This window comes from Nothoprocta perdicaria, unplaced genomic scaffold (genome assembly GCF_003342845.1).
Source record: "Nothoprocta perdicaria isolate Ctin4 unplaced genomic scaffold, notPer1 scaffold_0, whole genome shotgun sequence".
Classification (NCBI taxonomy): Eukaryota; Metazoa; Chordata; class Aves; order Tinamiformes; family Tinamidae; genus Nothoprocta; species Nothoprocta perdicaria.
In genome coordinates this window covers 5901702-5915442 of record NW_020454092.1, presented here as the reverse complement: position 1 = coordinate 5915442, position 13741 = coordinate 5901702, and positions in this window count along the sequence as shown.

The window sequence follows — 13741 nt, the reverse complement described above, 5'->3', positions numbered from 1 at the left end:
ATGCAAAGTAAGTGAATAGGGAACACTTAGTAATTACTTCTCATAATAAAGTTAGCAGAACATGAGTGAAGTTAACAGGCAACAGATTAAAATTAAACACAAAAGCACCCTTTCACACAGTCCCTAATTAAATGGAAGAACATTGCCACAGGGTATTGTGGAAACCAAAATTATACAGCAGCTCAAAATATGATTAGTCCATTAATGAAATGTCCTATAGTGGCTGTGAAGTCCAAAAGCTTGGGGAATATGTTTTGGTCCAGGATGACTGTAAAAAAAGACAGCTATGAGAAGGATCACCTTGTACCTGTCTTGTCTCCTGCCTTTTCCAAGCATTACCAGATGCAGGGCACTGGGTTAAATAGGGTCCTCTGATTTGATTTTATATGACCGTTGCCCTGTTTTGTGTTAAATGTCTGCTGTTGCTTCCAGGTGGCATCTTGGCAAGAACTCAAGGCCTATGTCCCAGTTATGTCAGAGCAAAAATATTAATGCATGAGCAAAAGTATTAATGCATATGACCCACATTATTCACTGTCTGTCCAAGAAAATAAGTTTCGTTGTTGCTTTGTATTTATTTTTTTCCCTAGTTCATCAGCAATGGGCACTTGCCATTAGTTAGCTTTACTTTTTGCCAGAGTCCACAATTACTGATGGCATGTCAGAGATCCAAGTGGAAGGTTTGTTCAAAAGGAGGACTCTTATGGTTAATATGACAGCCATTCAGCAATGCCCATGCTATGGATATTCTTTCAATTAAAAGCCAATTTTGATTACAGCTCACTTTAACATTTATTTTTGGGTTGATGTCTCAGCRCTCATTCTGAAAGGCAGCAGCTAGTTGGAAATGTGTAATGAGAATAAATTGAGCCTAATTTAAAATACAGAAGTTATTGTTATTATTTCTAACTTATGCATGACCTATAATGTCCTATAAATGTCGTATAATCATACAGCTGGAGTGAATGTAGGGTGTTAAATTGTCCAACTCTGTTCTGCATGCTGAAACCTAKATGTGAAATGATCATTCAAAAACTGGTTTCCTTGCTTGCTTTGGTCATTTTTTAAAACTGTCTTTGACATACTCTAGCATTTACTACTTAAACAATAAATAATGAACCGGTGCAGTAGAATATGTTTTGCAGTCATAATCACAAGATGCTTTGAAGGAGATGTATATCAAAGACTACATTTTCTGCAGAATCAAAAGCCTTCAGGATGTTTCAGGTCCGTGCTTTTACWGAGGAAGTAGGTCAACATTGCTGGATCTGCAAAACTTCTTGGGTTTTGGTCTAATTCAGGAGATCTGGAAATCTATGCAAAGATTCTCCTTGCCTGCATGAGACTTTGAACTAAACCCTGTTGCTCAGTAGTGCTAGTTTAAGATCTCAGTCTCTAGAGATACCACCTAGACAGAGGGAAAGAAAGGAACTTGTTAGCCTCAGGTAAACTGAGAAAGATGAATAGTTGTTCCAAGGCAATGATCCAGCAAAGAATCTTTGTTTCTTCTTATCTGTTTAAATACCTATAAAATTAAAAACAAATGATTAGAATTCCAGCAATCAAGAATGTGATCTCCTTTACTGCTGGAGGTGCTTCCCTGCCGTTGATGTAATTAGCARTCTAGAGGGGAGCTTTTGGCTTTGGAAGCCTCACCAATTTTTAATGGTGACAGCTGTTACATGAGTTTTCCCTGGATGGAGATGCATTATGTTTCTGTTGTGTTTTTCTCCAACCTACTGCCCTTTCCTGCAAATGGAAACAGCAAAAGAAACAGGAGATTCAAGGAACATTACCAGAGGAACCTTCAGTTTGGGAGCTAGACTTTGGAGCCAATGATGTAATAAAGCTGACACTGCATTAAGTATGGTTCAAACTCATATTGACAGCAAGAAAGAGAAATGCACATCTCAAACTTTCCAGTCTCGAGTTTTGGAACCTCTCCCCTTCTTCTCCATTCCTGGAAGTTCCCCTAATGGAGCAGCTGAACTAGTAATCTGAGAATGACAAGACCAATTCTATTAAATCTGAATGTGAACCRGGAAGCTTCTGTCCAGTAAGAAAAGATCAGCCAAGAATAATCAATCTTTTGCTCTCTTTGGCCAAAGGAAGCCTCTGTGATAGATGATGAGGAAATAGCACATGYTGTTTATGACTGTACTGGATATAGGGCACAAGCCATCTGGGCAACCCACATGGTCTTTACACCCAATGGCTCTGTGCCATTACGTCAATGCCAGGCAGTCATGTCTGGGTTCCAGGCCATCCTCTGAGCAATGTGTCTCATGGCTCAATAGGAGTTACGCTGTTCTCAAACGTGTGCTGGCTGTTAGTTTAGCAGCTGTTGCTCTCTTATCAGCCGTTCTTGGATGCTATATATCAGCTAGTTTATTGTTTCCAAATTTGGTCCTCCCTTCCCCATGYTGTTTCTTTCTCACCCATTGGAATACTTCACCTCATGAAAGCAAGGGTTGCATGTCTTGATGCTTGAATTCTGCAGCGTGGTGCATTTCCTTCTAGATGAATCATTCAAATCCAACCTAACATTAATAAATGCAATCAGATAAGCGTTTTTCAGTAGCTTCACAAGTGGTGCCTCAGTGAGATCAAAGCATGATAGTGCAATCCAGAATGAACTCCCTGTYGGGCCCTTCAGGCCAGGGCACAAGTACAATTTTAAGTGACTCTGCATGTGTATTACTAAGTAAAGTTGCTGTTCTTCCTGTGAGGAACAACAGAGACCTCTAGGCCTTGTACCTGTATGAATACTGATACTAAGATGGATAAAAAGCTACCAATCTTTGCATCTCCCCCTGGGGAGATTTTATGAAGGTTCTGCCAGAAATTACTACTATAACCTATCTAATTTAGCAGTAGAAAAGAATTGTTGAGGAAGAATTGTAGCTTTTGCTGATAGGAAGGGTGAATTCATGTGCAGGTATCTTTGAATCTGAGTGATACAATCCAGTGAAAAGTAAGTTGGCTCAATTAGAGTTTGAACTAGGTCTTCAGAACAGGAAATCTCTCCAGCATTAGTTTCTGTTGACATCTGTCTCACATAATCATTGTTTGCAATGGCCTGGATTTCTCCGTGTCCCAGCAGATGTTAACCTTTTTCACAGGAGATTTGTTTGGTCAGACTTAGATGAAATTAGAACAATGTTTTTGCCTCCCAAGGCAAGCTCTGGTCATCTTCTTGTGAGTTGCTAGATAAGAGCATTTCCAGGTGTACAGGCAGTAGGCAACAGGACAACTGATGAAGTTAAAGAATCTTCTACTTCATTACTAACAGTTCAGGTCTAACATGCTCAAAAGGCCTTCCCAAGGCCATTCCCAAGGCCCTTTGAGTCCCTCAAATGATTCTACTTAGCCGAAATCAACTCATGAATCCCTTCTGAGGAGTTCAGAACTGCTTCCATTAACATCTATTGCAGTAATGCTTTGTTTCGTTTTCCAGGCTTAGCTGTAAGACAGTGGTCTTTGATTCTAGTGTCTACATATACAAAATATTATTTAATCCAATGGTTATTCTGAACTGTCCATCACCCTATGAAGGCATTTCGTCCTCATGAAGAGTTCCTTATGTCCTTGGAGTGGTTTCTGGGAAGGAAATTAATTCTGTTTGACAAAGCCAGTCTGCTGTAGCAGATATTATTTTCTGCTGTACATACAGCTGCCTCTCAATGTCCACAATCTCTACTCCAGACCTTCTTCCTCAGAAAGACCAATATTTTTGGGTACTGGCTTTTTTGGRGGCCTGTTTTCATGGCATCAATACAAGCCATGCCCTTCAGGTCAGGCAACAAGCCTGATGCCAACCAAATGGCCTGAAATCCCTCCAGTCTGAATTCCTGTCTGGAGCTATGCTCTTCTACTACATCGGTCTTTAAGGACACTCACTGTGCCCAGCCCAGCTGCCTCCGCATTTCCCAGCTGCTCCTTTGGCAACTGGTATTGGACAAATAAGCCCACTCCAGAATTCACTTTAGAAGCGGCTTGAGATCATGTGCCCCAAAGGCAGATGGGATTTGTGGGCTGTGTGAGCTCAGACTGTACTTTTTCAGTCATAGGTGATCTATCAGTGAGAGCATGGCTATCTAGACATGGATCAGGGGAGAGTACTAGCACTCAACCCACTCCTTGGCCTAGGCTCCCTGAAGAAAGTGTTGATGCAATTTCACTTCTTCCAGTGGCATCTTATGACCTTCTTCCATTATACATCTGCTCTTTGCCAGCTGGGAGGGCATCATGCTGATTGTAAAATGATCCACTATGATGCTGACAGTGTGGCTCAAGAGGGACCAGGTGCAATTGACCTTGCTGTTCCTTTCTGGATGGTGGTCTGACAGGCAAGGAGGAGGTATATATGCTAAAATGAAGCAGAACAGTGAGTGTTTGTAAGATTTACATTTGCACAGCTGAACTTTCAGCAGCATACTAGTTTCAAATCTTCTCTTTTTTTCCTCTGTCTATGCAAACATCATTTTTTTTCTATTTTTCCTGCTATGTCTTCTTTAACATCCTAAAGCAAATGGGTTTGGATTTAACATGAGGGTGTGGATGTAGCTGGCGCCTTTGATCCCCTACCCACCTCTTCCTTTCCCCTCCCCAGAAATCAAAGCTGGAGAGTATCAAATGAAAAACTGCACAGCACAGGCCCTGATCTGTCAGCATTTGGGTTTGGATCAAACTTGTCCAAAGTTGCAGATGCAGCTGGAGATTGCTGGTGGTTTCAGCCACTTTTTTTCTCTTCCTCTCTGAGATCACTAGGTCAAAGCTGTTCAGAGGATATAGTACAGCTCTGAAACACGTATGCTTAGCAATAATTAAACAAAAGTTAATTCAAGACATTTATAAACATATAGACAAAATACAGCAAAGGGGAGTGTAAAAGCTCTCACTGAACTGCACTTTGCCTCCTTTCTGTTTGAATTCTGCTAAGGTAGGTATTTTGTGCCTGGTTCATCAAAAAAATAGATATCAAGAAGAGAGCTCATGTACTATTTCAGATGAATTAATAGTTGTTATTACATTAAAAGGCAATGTCAAGCCAGTGAACTTTGAAGAACAGCTTTCATGACAGTTGAATACGAAACTTAGAGGACATCAATGTCCATCAATGTCCCCTTAAGGAGGGGCAAGAGACAGGAAGGATTTATACATGGTGAACTCTGTTTGCAGGAAAATTCATCATTTAGCTGAGGTTGCATTGTCATCTATCACCTATAAGTTTCTATAATTTCCCATGCTATTAAAGGCTTTTCAGTCAGAGGACCAGTTTTGAAGTTCTCAGGTATCACTGCTATCCAAGACTTGATCAACACATTTTCTACAGGCACCTTTTTCTTGCATGCACATGATAGATGCACATGCACAGTTGCATGCATAGATTCTCGATTTACAGAGCACAGAGATGTCTTTCTGACGGATCAGGGGAAGAGATCTCTCAATGAGATCTCAGACCCTTGAGGTCTGAGAAGTTCTGCAACCTTGTGCTCCCAGGTGGAGCTGAATTTGCAAGAGAGAGCTCAGTGGCAGCAAGCAAGCCAACCTCCCATTGGAACTCCCCTCCAGAGGGTGTGTTCAAAGCCCTCAACCAGCCCAGCAGCCTCTGTGCCTCTCACTCCTGCTCTATTTTTCATTCATTATTTCAGGTGTGCAAATTAAATCACAAGAGGAGGGAGAGAGGTCCTTGCCAGTAGGAAAATTAATTAGGGTTTGGGAGATAATGGTTCAAATCAGAGCTTTCTTCAGTGATCTTCCTTGCAACCTTGGGCAAAACACTTTGGACAACATCCAGGCTCTACACCATTGTGAATGCTGTTGGGTAGAACAGAGCAACAACAAATGGAGTCCTGGACTCTCATACTAGGTCACTGGACCCAGGCAGGTGTAGAGCTTCAGATAAACACCTATCATCTTGGAGGTGGCCTGGACCCAGCTGCCTGCTCTCGATTAATGCTCCTTTAGCAGCCACTGACTGAAACATGCCACTCTTGGCTGATCACACTTGCATCCCAGATGCAGGTGTGAGTCTGAAACGTGGCAAGCCTCAGTTGCTTTGCCTGCCCCAGGCCACGCAGTTGGCACTTAATAAACAAACAAATACATGTGGGCGTGTGATTAAAGGAACTGCTGGCTTGAATTTGGGAAGTGTGACTGCATGGCAACAAATATAGGGGAGTTTTAAAATCATATAAAGGGAGTTCTGGGTAAAGTTCATTCTCCTCCTATCACTTTCTGGCGTACTGCACCAGCCCTGTTTTGGGCATCAGTAAAGATAGCAAATACATGTACAATACATGTACACATGCATAAATTGTTATAAGAAAGTCTTTCAGGGGGGCTGTTTCAGAAATAGGTATTTTGGAATTTCTACCATTGGGATGATATTCTCATTTGCTGAAATGAAACACAGCAATGCTGAAAACAAACTTATTTTGAAATTGTTTTGTTTAGTTCTGTCCAGGATCTGATGCATTCTCACTACCATTGTTTTTGAGTTCCTGCCAACAGGGCATAATATAATACAGCTACCATCTGTCTGGTGTTGTTTGTTCTTTGCCCSTTTCCCTAGGGAGAAGCACGAAGTTTTGTCTGAGTGGGTTTGTTTTGCTCTGTTTTTGTTGTTGTTGTTTTTTCTGTGTTTTGTTTGTTTTGGGGAAAGGGAGGAGTACATTGGTTATTTGAACAGGGAATGTCACAAGTAATGTTCATCATGATCAATGAGAGGATAGGCAGAGCTCAGATAATTTAATCTCCTAAGAGTTTCCCTAATGCAGCCCTGGAGGGGCTACATGCCTCCTGTGATGTCCTGGCCATAAGCAGTACCCCAAGCTATCCACAAACCAAGTAATACCCACTGGTTTTAGAGAAGACTGGAACAAGGGAAGGAAAACRAGCATTAGTTTTGTATGTCCTTTGACACTTCATGATGACTGTGTTTGCAGTATCATGGAGAAATGACTACCAGCAGATGATACATTTTTGGCTTTTCAGAAATTATTTCCTGAGATTCTACTCCAAAATTATTTGCTGTTGGCTTAGCTATAAACATTGTCTCATGGAGACAGATGTGCCTACTTGGATGCAGCAAGAGTCTCATTTAACATATTTGTTAATCTCTGGAAATGGAAATAAGCAGGCGCTTGATGAAATTTACAAACAGCAATAATTTGGGAGGAGTCCCAAAAACAACCATGACAGAAAAGTTAAAAAAATGGCATTTGGGGGAATATAATTTTGGAGTAAGTAGTACAAAGGAAGGATGCAGTCTAATCCTATTAAATGGCACTCATAAGAAAAGAAAATAACACAAATAATCAATTGAAAAACAAGAGTCAGAAAGCAGGTAAAGGAAAACAGCCAAAGTTGATAGAAAATATCAGTTTATGACATGATTTAGCAACAAGACAGGTTACTGGGAATGAGGAGCTGCTTGGTCATGGAATTCAAATAAAACATCTTTAAATGCTGAAAGAGCTGGAATGTATGATACATGTGGAAAGACTAAAGATTTGAAAATTTAAATGCTATGGAAAAGACAGAAAAGCAGACTTTGGGTAACCAGTGAAGGAAGATAAAACATCAAGAGTGCACAAAATGAGATTTGCTATGAATGAGGTAAGGAAACATAAGCAAAGGAGCAATGTGGAGCCATTTTTTTTCATGACTGTAAGATCTGTGGTACTATCATAAAGTCTTCTAACAGAGTGCTGGGAAACCCAGTGTTTGGGACTGCCAGACCCCATCCAGAGACACAGTGCAGATAATACCCATGCCAAAAAGTCCTCTAAGAGCAAGAAAGCTGCCAGATAGACAGTGTTGGATCTCTGATTTCTGTGACCTTGTAACTGCATGGAGCAGCTTCTTTCTGTTTCTTTGAACAACTGGCAGATCTTTCCTTCTCACTCTGTTSTGCAGTTTAAGAAGGCATATCTTGCTAAGGACAACTATCCACTTATTCACAGTCATCCAGTCACCTGTGGTGAATCTAGCCTTATGGACCTTACCTAAAAATGGCTTGTCTAAACACTGTTAACCTTTTTAGTGGCACCTCTGGCATAGTCCACTATGGCTTCTAGTATGGCTAAGCATATATTAGATTTCATCAGTGTTTCAATTCATGCATTTGTATGATTTATGGTTACAGGACACCATGATAATCATGTCTGTTGTACTACACAACAGAGGCCAGTTCATTTCCCCCGTTAATCCCAGTCTGTATTCCCTGTGCGAGCCAACATTTGTTTTTATGCATTAAATAAAAACATGGTAGATACAACCCTACTAAGTGCCTGAAAAGGATATTAGGTAGGTAGTATTCAGAATTGCCAGAATCCAGGCATTAATATTTTCGTTAGCTCTTCTAAATAAACACTGGGTTTTGTGCTGTCTTTCTCTCAAGGACATACAAAAAAACTGAGATTTGGCTTGAGAACTGTTAGATAAATAGTAAGTCATTTCCTCCTGAATGTCTCTATTTCTTGATTATGTGTGTGTCACTGAGTGTGTGAGCATGCATTTTATTTTGTTGTTTTTTTTTTCAGACTTCCAGAACTCTTCCCTCCTCCTTTTTTTCCTTTTGCATGAAGGCTCAACATCTCAGTTGCTTGTTTTATAAGGCAATGCATCATCTCTTCTCATTGCCGTTAATTAGCCAGTGTAATATTTTCCACATGAAGTCACAGGACTTGAAATGAACGTATTTCGGCATCAATTAGGTCTGTGCTCATGTGAGGGCCCAGCTGCACTTTAAATACTATTTATATAATGGTAATGAGCCAGTCATCACCATTGCTGGCTTCCAGCAGGTTTTGTACAGTGCCTACTTGAATATGATTAGAAGTGTGTGGCTCTTCACCTCCCCCCTTTTTTTTTCCTTCCCAGAAATTATGTTGAATAAAACGGACTGGTTTTTAGAGGCATAAAAAGAGCTGGCAGCAGAAAATCGGATGTTATTCTTGGTGTCCGTCATATTTTCTTCTATTTTCTTTGGAAAATGTATCCATCAAAGGCAGGAGCTCCTTCTAATATTCCACAGCCTGTTTTTTTCCTCCGTTTTTTTTTTAGAGTAGTTGGGAGAAATGGGGAGGTAGTTTATATTTGGCCTTTTTTCTCTCACACACACATTATTTTAGGGAAGAGAAAAAAAAACTTAAGGTATCTATACAACCACTGCTGGTAGATGATATTATCAGAGGGATACAAAAGAAAAAAAAGAAAAAAAAGAAAAAAAAAAAGAAAAAAAGATTTTAGAGAAGCTCTGGCAGTACTCAATGTGGATTAGGTAAAATCCACATGGATAAAACAAGACCTGACCCAGATCTTGAAGTCTCTGTCAGCCGCAGTCAGAATGTGAGTCTAAAAAAGTTTAGTTTCTTTTGAAAGAAAACTCTGTGTTATGATGGCTGGTGCAGAAACCCTGCCTGGTGCAGCTGGAAGTGAGTGAGTTTATAAGTAGGTAACGTAATCAAAGCAACCCACGTGGGCTGTACGTGCATCCTGCAGACTCGCAAAACATTCTCTGCAGAGTTATTACGACAGTCCTATCTCTTCTCTCCCTCTCTCTCTAACAAATATAGAGTTCTCGTCAGCCTCATAGTCTCATGCTTCCCAGGCATTCCTGAGTAAGACCAGCATTACCAGCCACCTTCCCTTTCATGGCACAGGAGAAATATCTGTTCTTCAAGCCTGTGTCGCTGTGTGTACAACCAGCCAATTAAAGGAAAGGCAACTTACACACTGTGCTTTACATTTATGGTGCAACAAAATTCCTGCTCCCTCCGTTGTCTGCCAAAGAGTTCTACAAACTCYGCTCAGTTTCCAGGAAATGTTTATCTCCAGGGTTCCTTTTCTGGGAAGTGACAGTGCCATGATTCTGGTGAACCACAGTGTAGAGGCAGGATGAACAGTTGGAGAGCAGGAGTGCAGAGAATGCCCTGTGCGACTCTAAGGATTAGGCGAGCATAGCCAGGATATCATGACCCCGGTCCCATGACCCCAGGGTGTTCCCTGGGGGGACCCATGACAGATCATGACCCCAAGGGTCATGATATCATGACCCCCGCTGGCTGTATCCAAGGTGTCCTACGTGAAAAGGCATTTTGACAATCTCTTGCAGGTCACTGGCTTTTAGGCAGGCCACGAAAGCTCCTGTGATAGACACGGTAAAGCTTTTCAYATAAAGAACTATGTGCCTTGATAGGAAGGAACTTAGTCAATTTTTCTAATAAATGCCATCACAGGTAGATATACTAGCTGAAGGTTGCACAAAAGAAAAAGAAATTATATAGGTGCTGCCATCCCCAGGTATGTGAGAGGAGAAAGAGGTTGGTGTGTCCTTGAGGATTCCCTTAGGGAATATCAGCAGGGTCCCAAGAGCCCATGCCAAAAACTCTTTACTTGTTATGCAGATAAGTAAATGGAGATTGGCCATTTGAACATTTTGCCACAAAAAAATGTTCAGATGCCTTTTTAACAGCAGAGTAAATCTGCTGCTAAATTTTGTAAATCTGTCTGAGTCAGATCTGGAATGCACTCCCACTGGTTGATCTCTTACCAGGGGAAAAACGTGTTTTTATTCCCCCCTGATTTGAGTCTGCCTCAAGGAAATCTGCTGTCCGGTCTCACTCAGCATCTCCACTTGTGAAGAGGCAAGCAAGCAGAGAGGCCAAGAGGAAATATCATCTAAATGTGGCTTCCCAACATCTTGTTGCTTATTTCCTACACATTTCATCTGTCTGTAGTGAAAACAAATAAACAAATAAAAATACTTCGTAAATCCCAGCCGTTAGCCATCAAAATCAGAGCGGAAGTCTTGGGCTCAGAGAAGGCAATGACATTTATTTTCATTTTTATCCAGCTTCCCTAATTGCAGCAAAGACTGCTTTTTAGCAACAGGGAGGCTTAAAGGCTGAGGTGTGCAAGGAACATGGAAGTAACAGTACAGTAAAGGAAGCTGAAAACATGTGTGKGGGGGAGAAAACCTCAGCTTTGGAAATAGCTGCAGGATGCGATTCCCACAGGGGAGAGCGAAGTCTGCACTATTTTATCAGGTTACATTTCCTAAACTGCAAATTTCAGCTTAATCTGTTCTCAAGGTTTTAATGACCAAATTCACACAGCTAGGAGTATCAAACTCTTCCTCATCCTCCTTGTCTCTTAGCCTGATTCCCAGGACTCTGTAAAAACCACAAAGGCCAATGTGAGATACGGAAAATGAACATATCTAAAACAGAAGAGACTGTGTAAAAACCTTAGAAAGTATCAGGGAGCTTTAGAAAGAGCAAGAATCGTTTTATTCCAGCTCTAACTGATCAGATTTCTGGACAGAAACTTGAGCTACTGAAACCAACCCACGTCAGTGACTAAGAACAGTTCCTGGTGACTGTCTCCATACCCTGCAAAAGCGGAAAAACAGAGGGGAGCAACAGGAAATAGGCAAATCTGGCAGCCATGCTGTGGTTCTGAAGAACTTGAAAGAAAAGCTGGTAGATTGGGAAGGGTTTTACCTTCCAAAGTCTCATCATGTGAACTGAGCTCTATTAACAGTTTCTGTGAACAACATAAAATTCTTTTCTGTCAGACTCCTCCAGCCTTCTGTGTGTCTCTTTCATTGAAGCACAAGTGTCATAAGCATCTCAAACTGGGAAGAACTATTATATTAGCTATGATCAGCTTCTTGAAGGAAGAGATTTACAGCAGTTTGACTGCAAAACTAATCCATGGCCTCTCCTTCTTCTGCAAACCTCTTTTCTTTTTTTTGTTTTTTCTTTTCTTTCCCCATTTATAAACAAAGTTTTAAAACTTCCTAAATCCCAAATGTTTGTATGTAAAGCTCTAGAATATTCCTGGGATGGCAAACATGATGTCCATGTGGAAATCAGGAAATGTTTCAGGAAAACATAGGGGAAGTTCACTTGATTGAGATGCAGACCAGTAAGATATCTGAGACATTAGCTGGACCAAAACTCAGTGGAGACACAAAAAGAGAGAACTAGATTGGCAAGAGTTTCATATGTCCCACATCTTGCAAACCTTTTTCATTCTGAGCTATAATTGATGTTGGTAGTGCAGGGAATACATATTTCTGAGAACCATCTGAGTTGGGGAAAAGGAAAAGGTGATGCTATCCCATTTTGCACCCAAAGGATGTCAAAATTAGCAAAAATTAACATTATTGAAGAATACTGAGCTCCCCAAAGCCGATCAATTTATGCATAAGATGCCTAAAAGGAAATATAATACAAGTTCCACAATAGAATAATTCCACATGGAAGGAAACTGGGTGTCCCTTTCATTCTGCCAATTCTGTTCTTTCATTGCAAAGAAAGAAAAGAAAGGAAAAAAGAAAAGGAAAAAAAAAAAAGAAGAAGAAAGCATGTTATAACCAAATAACAAAATAAAATGTTCCACATGAAAAAATATGCATTGTATGAAAATAAATTACAAGGTTTTCAGTTTGATATGGTAGTGACCTATGATAATGCGGCTATATCTATAATATAGATACAGAAGATAATGAGACAGTAATATAATTGCACTTTATTCTACACAGAATCAAAGCTGTCTTTAAGTGAGACAGATCATTTAAGGATGACTTTATCAGACTTTTTTTTTTACCATGGGAAGAACAAAGTTCATAGTTTTAAAGCTGGGTGGATCCACTATAAACTCCAGAGATTCTTAACTTGTGACTCCAGGAAGGAGATTTCCTTGTTACTCTGCTTTTCCATAATACTGAGTGGGAAAGAAATCCTGGGTAGAGTGATGAGAATTTTCAAGCATAGACCAAGCCTAGCTGAGTTAGTCTGACCTCTGGGTGTCGGCAGTAGAATTATGTGAGTGTGTGTGTCTGTGTGTGTATGTGTGCACACATGTATGCTTATGTGTACATACACATAGAGGCAGTACACATCACCTATCTGACCAAACCAGAACTAATTACGAGTCAAGTGTTTTGAGAACTAGTGGGGGAAAAGTGAATAGTAATTGGGAAGTTTTGTTCACCTTTTTCATCTTATTTATTATTTGTTTTTCTAATTTGTTAGCATATTGTGAACACAACATGTGGTTTTTTACACTACCCTTTGGGACTCTGTGACATTGCAGAGAATGGCACAACTAAAGCAATTTATGCTCTGCAAAGGAAGGTGCAACTAGCCTTGCTCGAACTTTATAGGACTTTTACTTCTGATCTAAGTTGGAATGGTTTTATAACTAGCATGTCCTCTTACTAAAGGTATGCAATTTCATCTTGGAGGCATCTAATAAAAGCTTTTTTAAAAGTTCCCAATTACTATTCACATTTTCCCCACTGGGAATGGGGAAATGCATGACAAAATGGAGAGAAAAAACACTAAGATAATTGGGAGCTGCGGCACATAAAGTACAAGATGAAGCACAGCAAGCTGTGTTTGTTCGGCCTGGAAAGGAGAAGTGGGATCAAACTGATGTTTTCAGATGTCTAATAGAGTATTATAGAGAAGATGGAGCCAGACACCTCAAAGATGTACAGCAAAAGGACAAGAAGTGATTTTTTGCCTCTTGTTAAATTCTGGCTGTAAATCAAGAACAAAATCCATACAATGATGAAGTCCAAGTACCAGGAGAGGTTCACAGAGAACCTGTGGAATCTCCATCCTTGGATATGCTCAGTGTAGACTGGGCAAGGTCCTGAGCAGACTCTGAGGTTGGCCATCCTTTGAGTTGGGGTGTTGGACAAGTTGACCTCCAGACA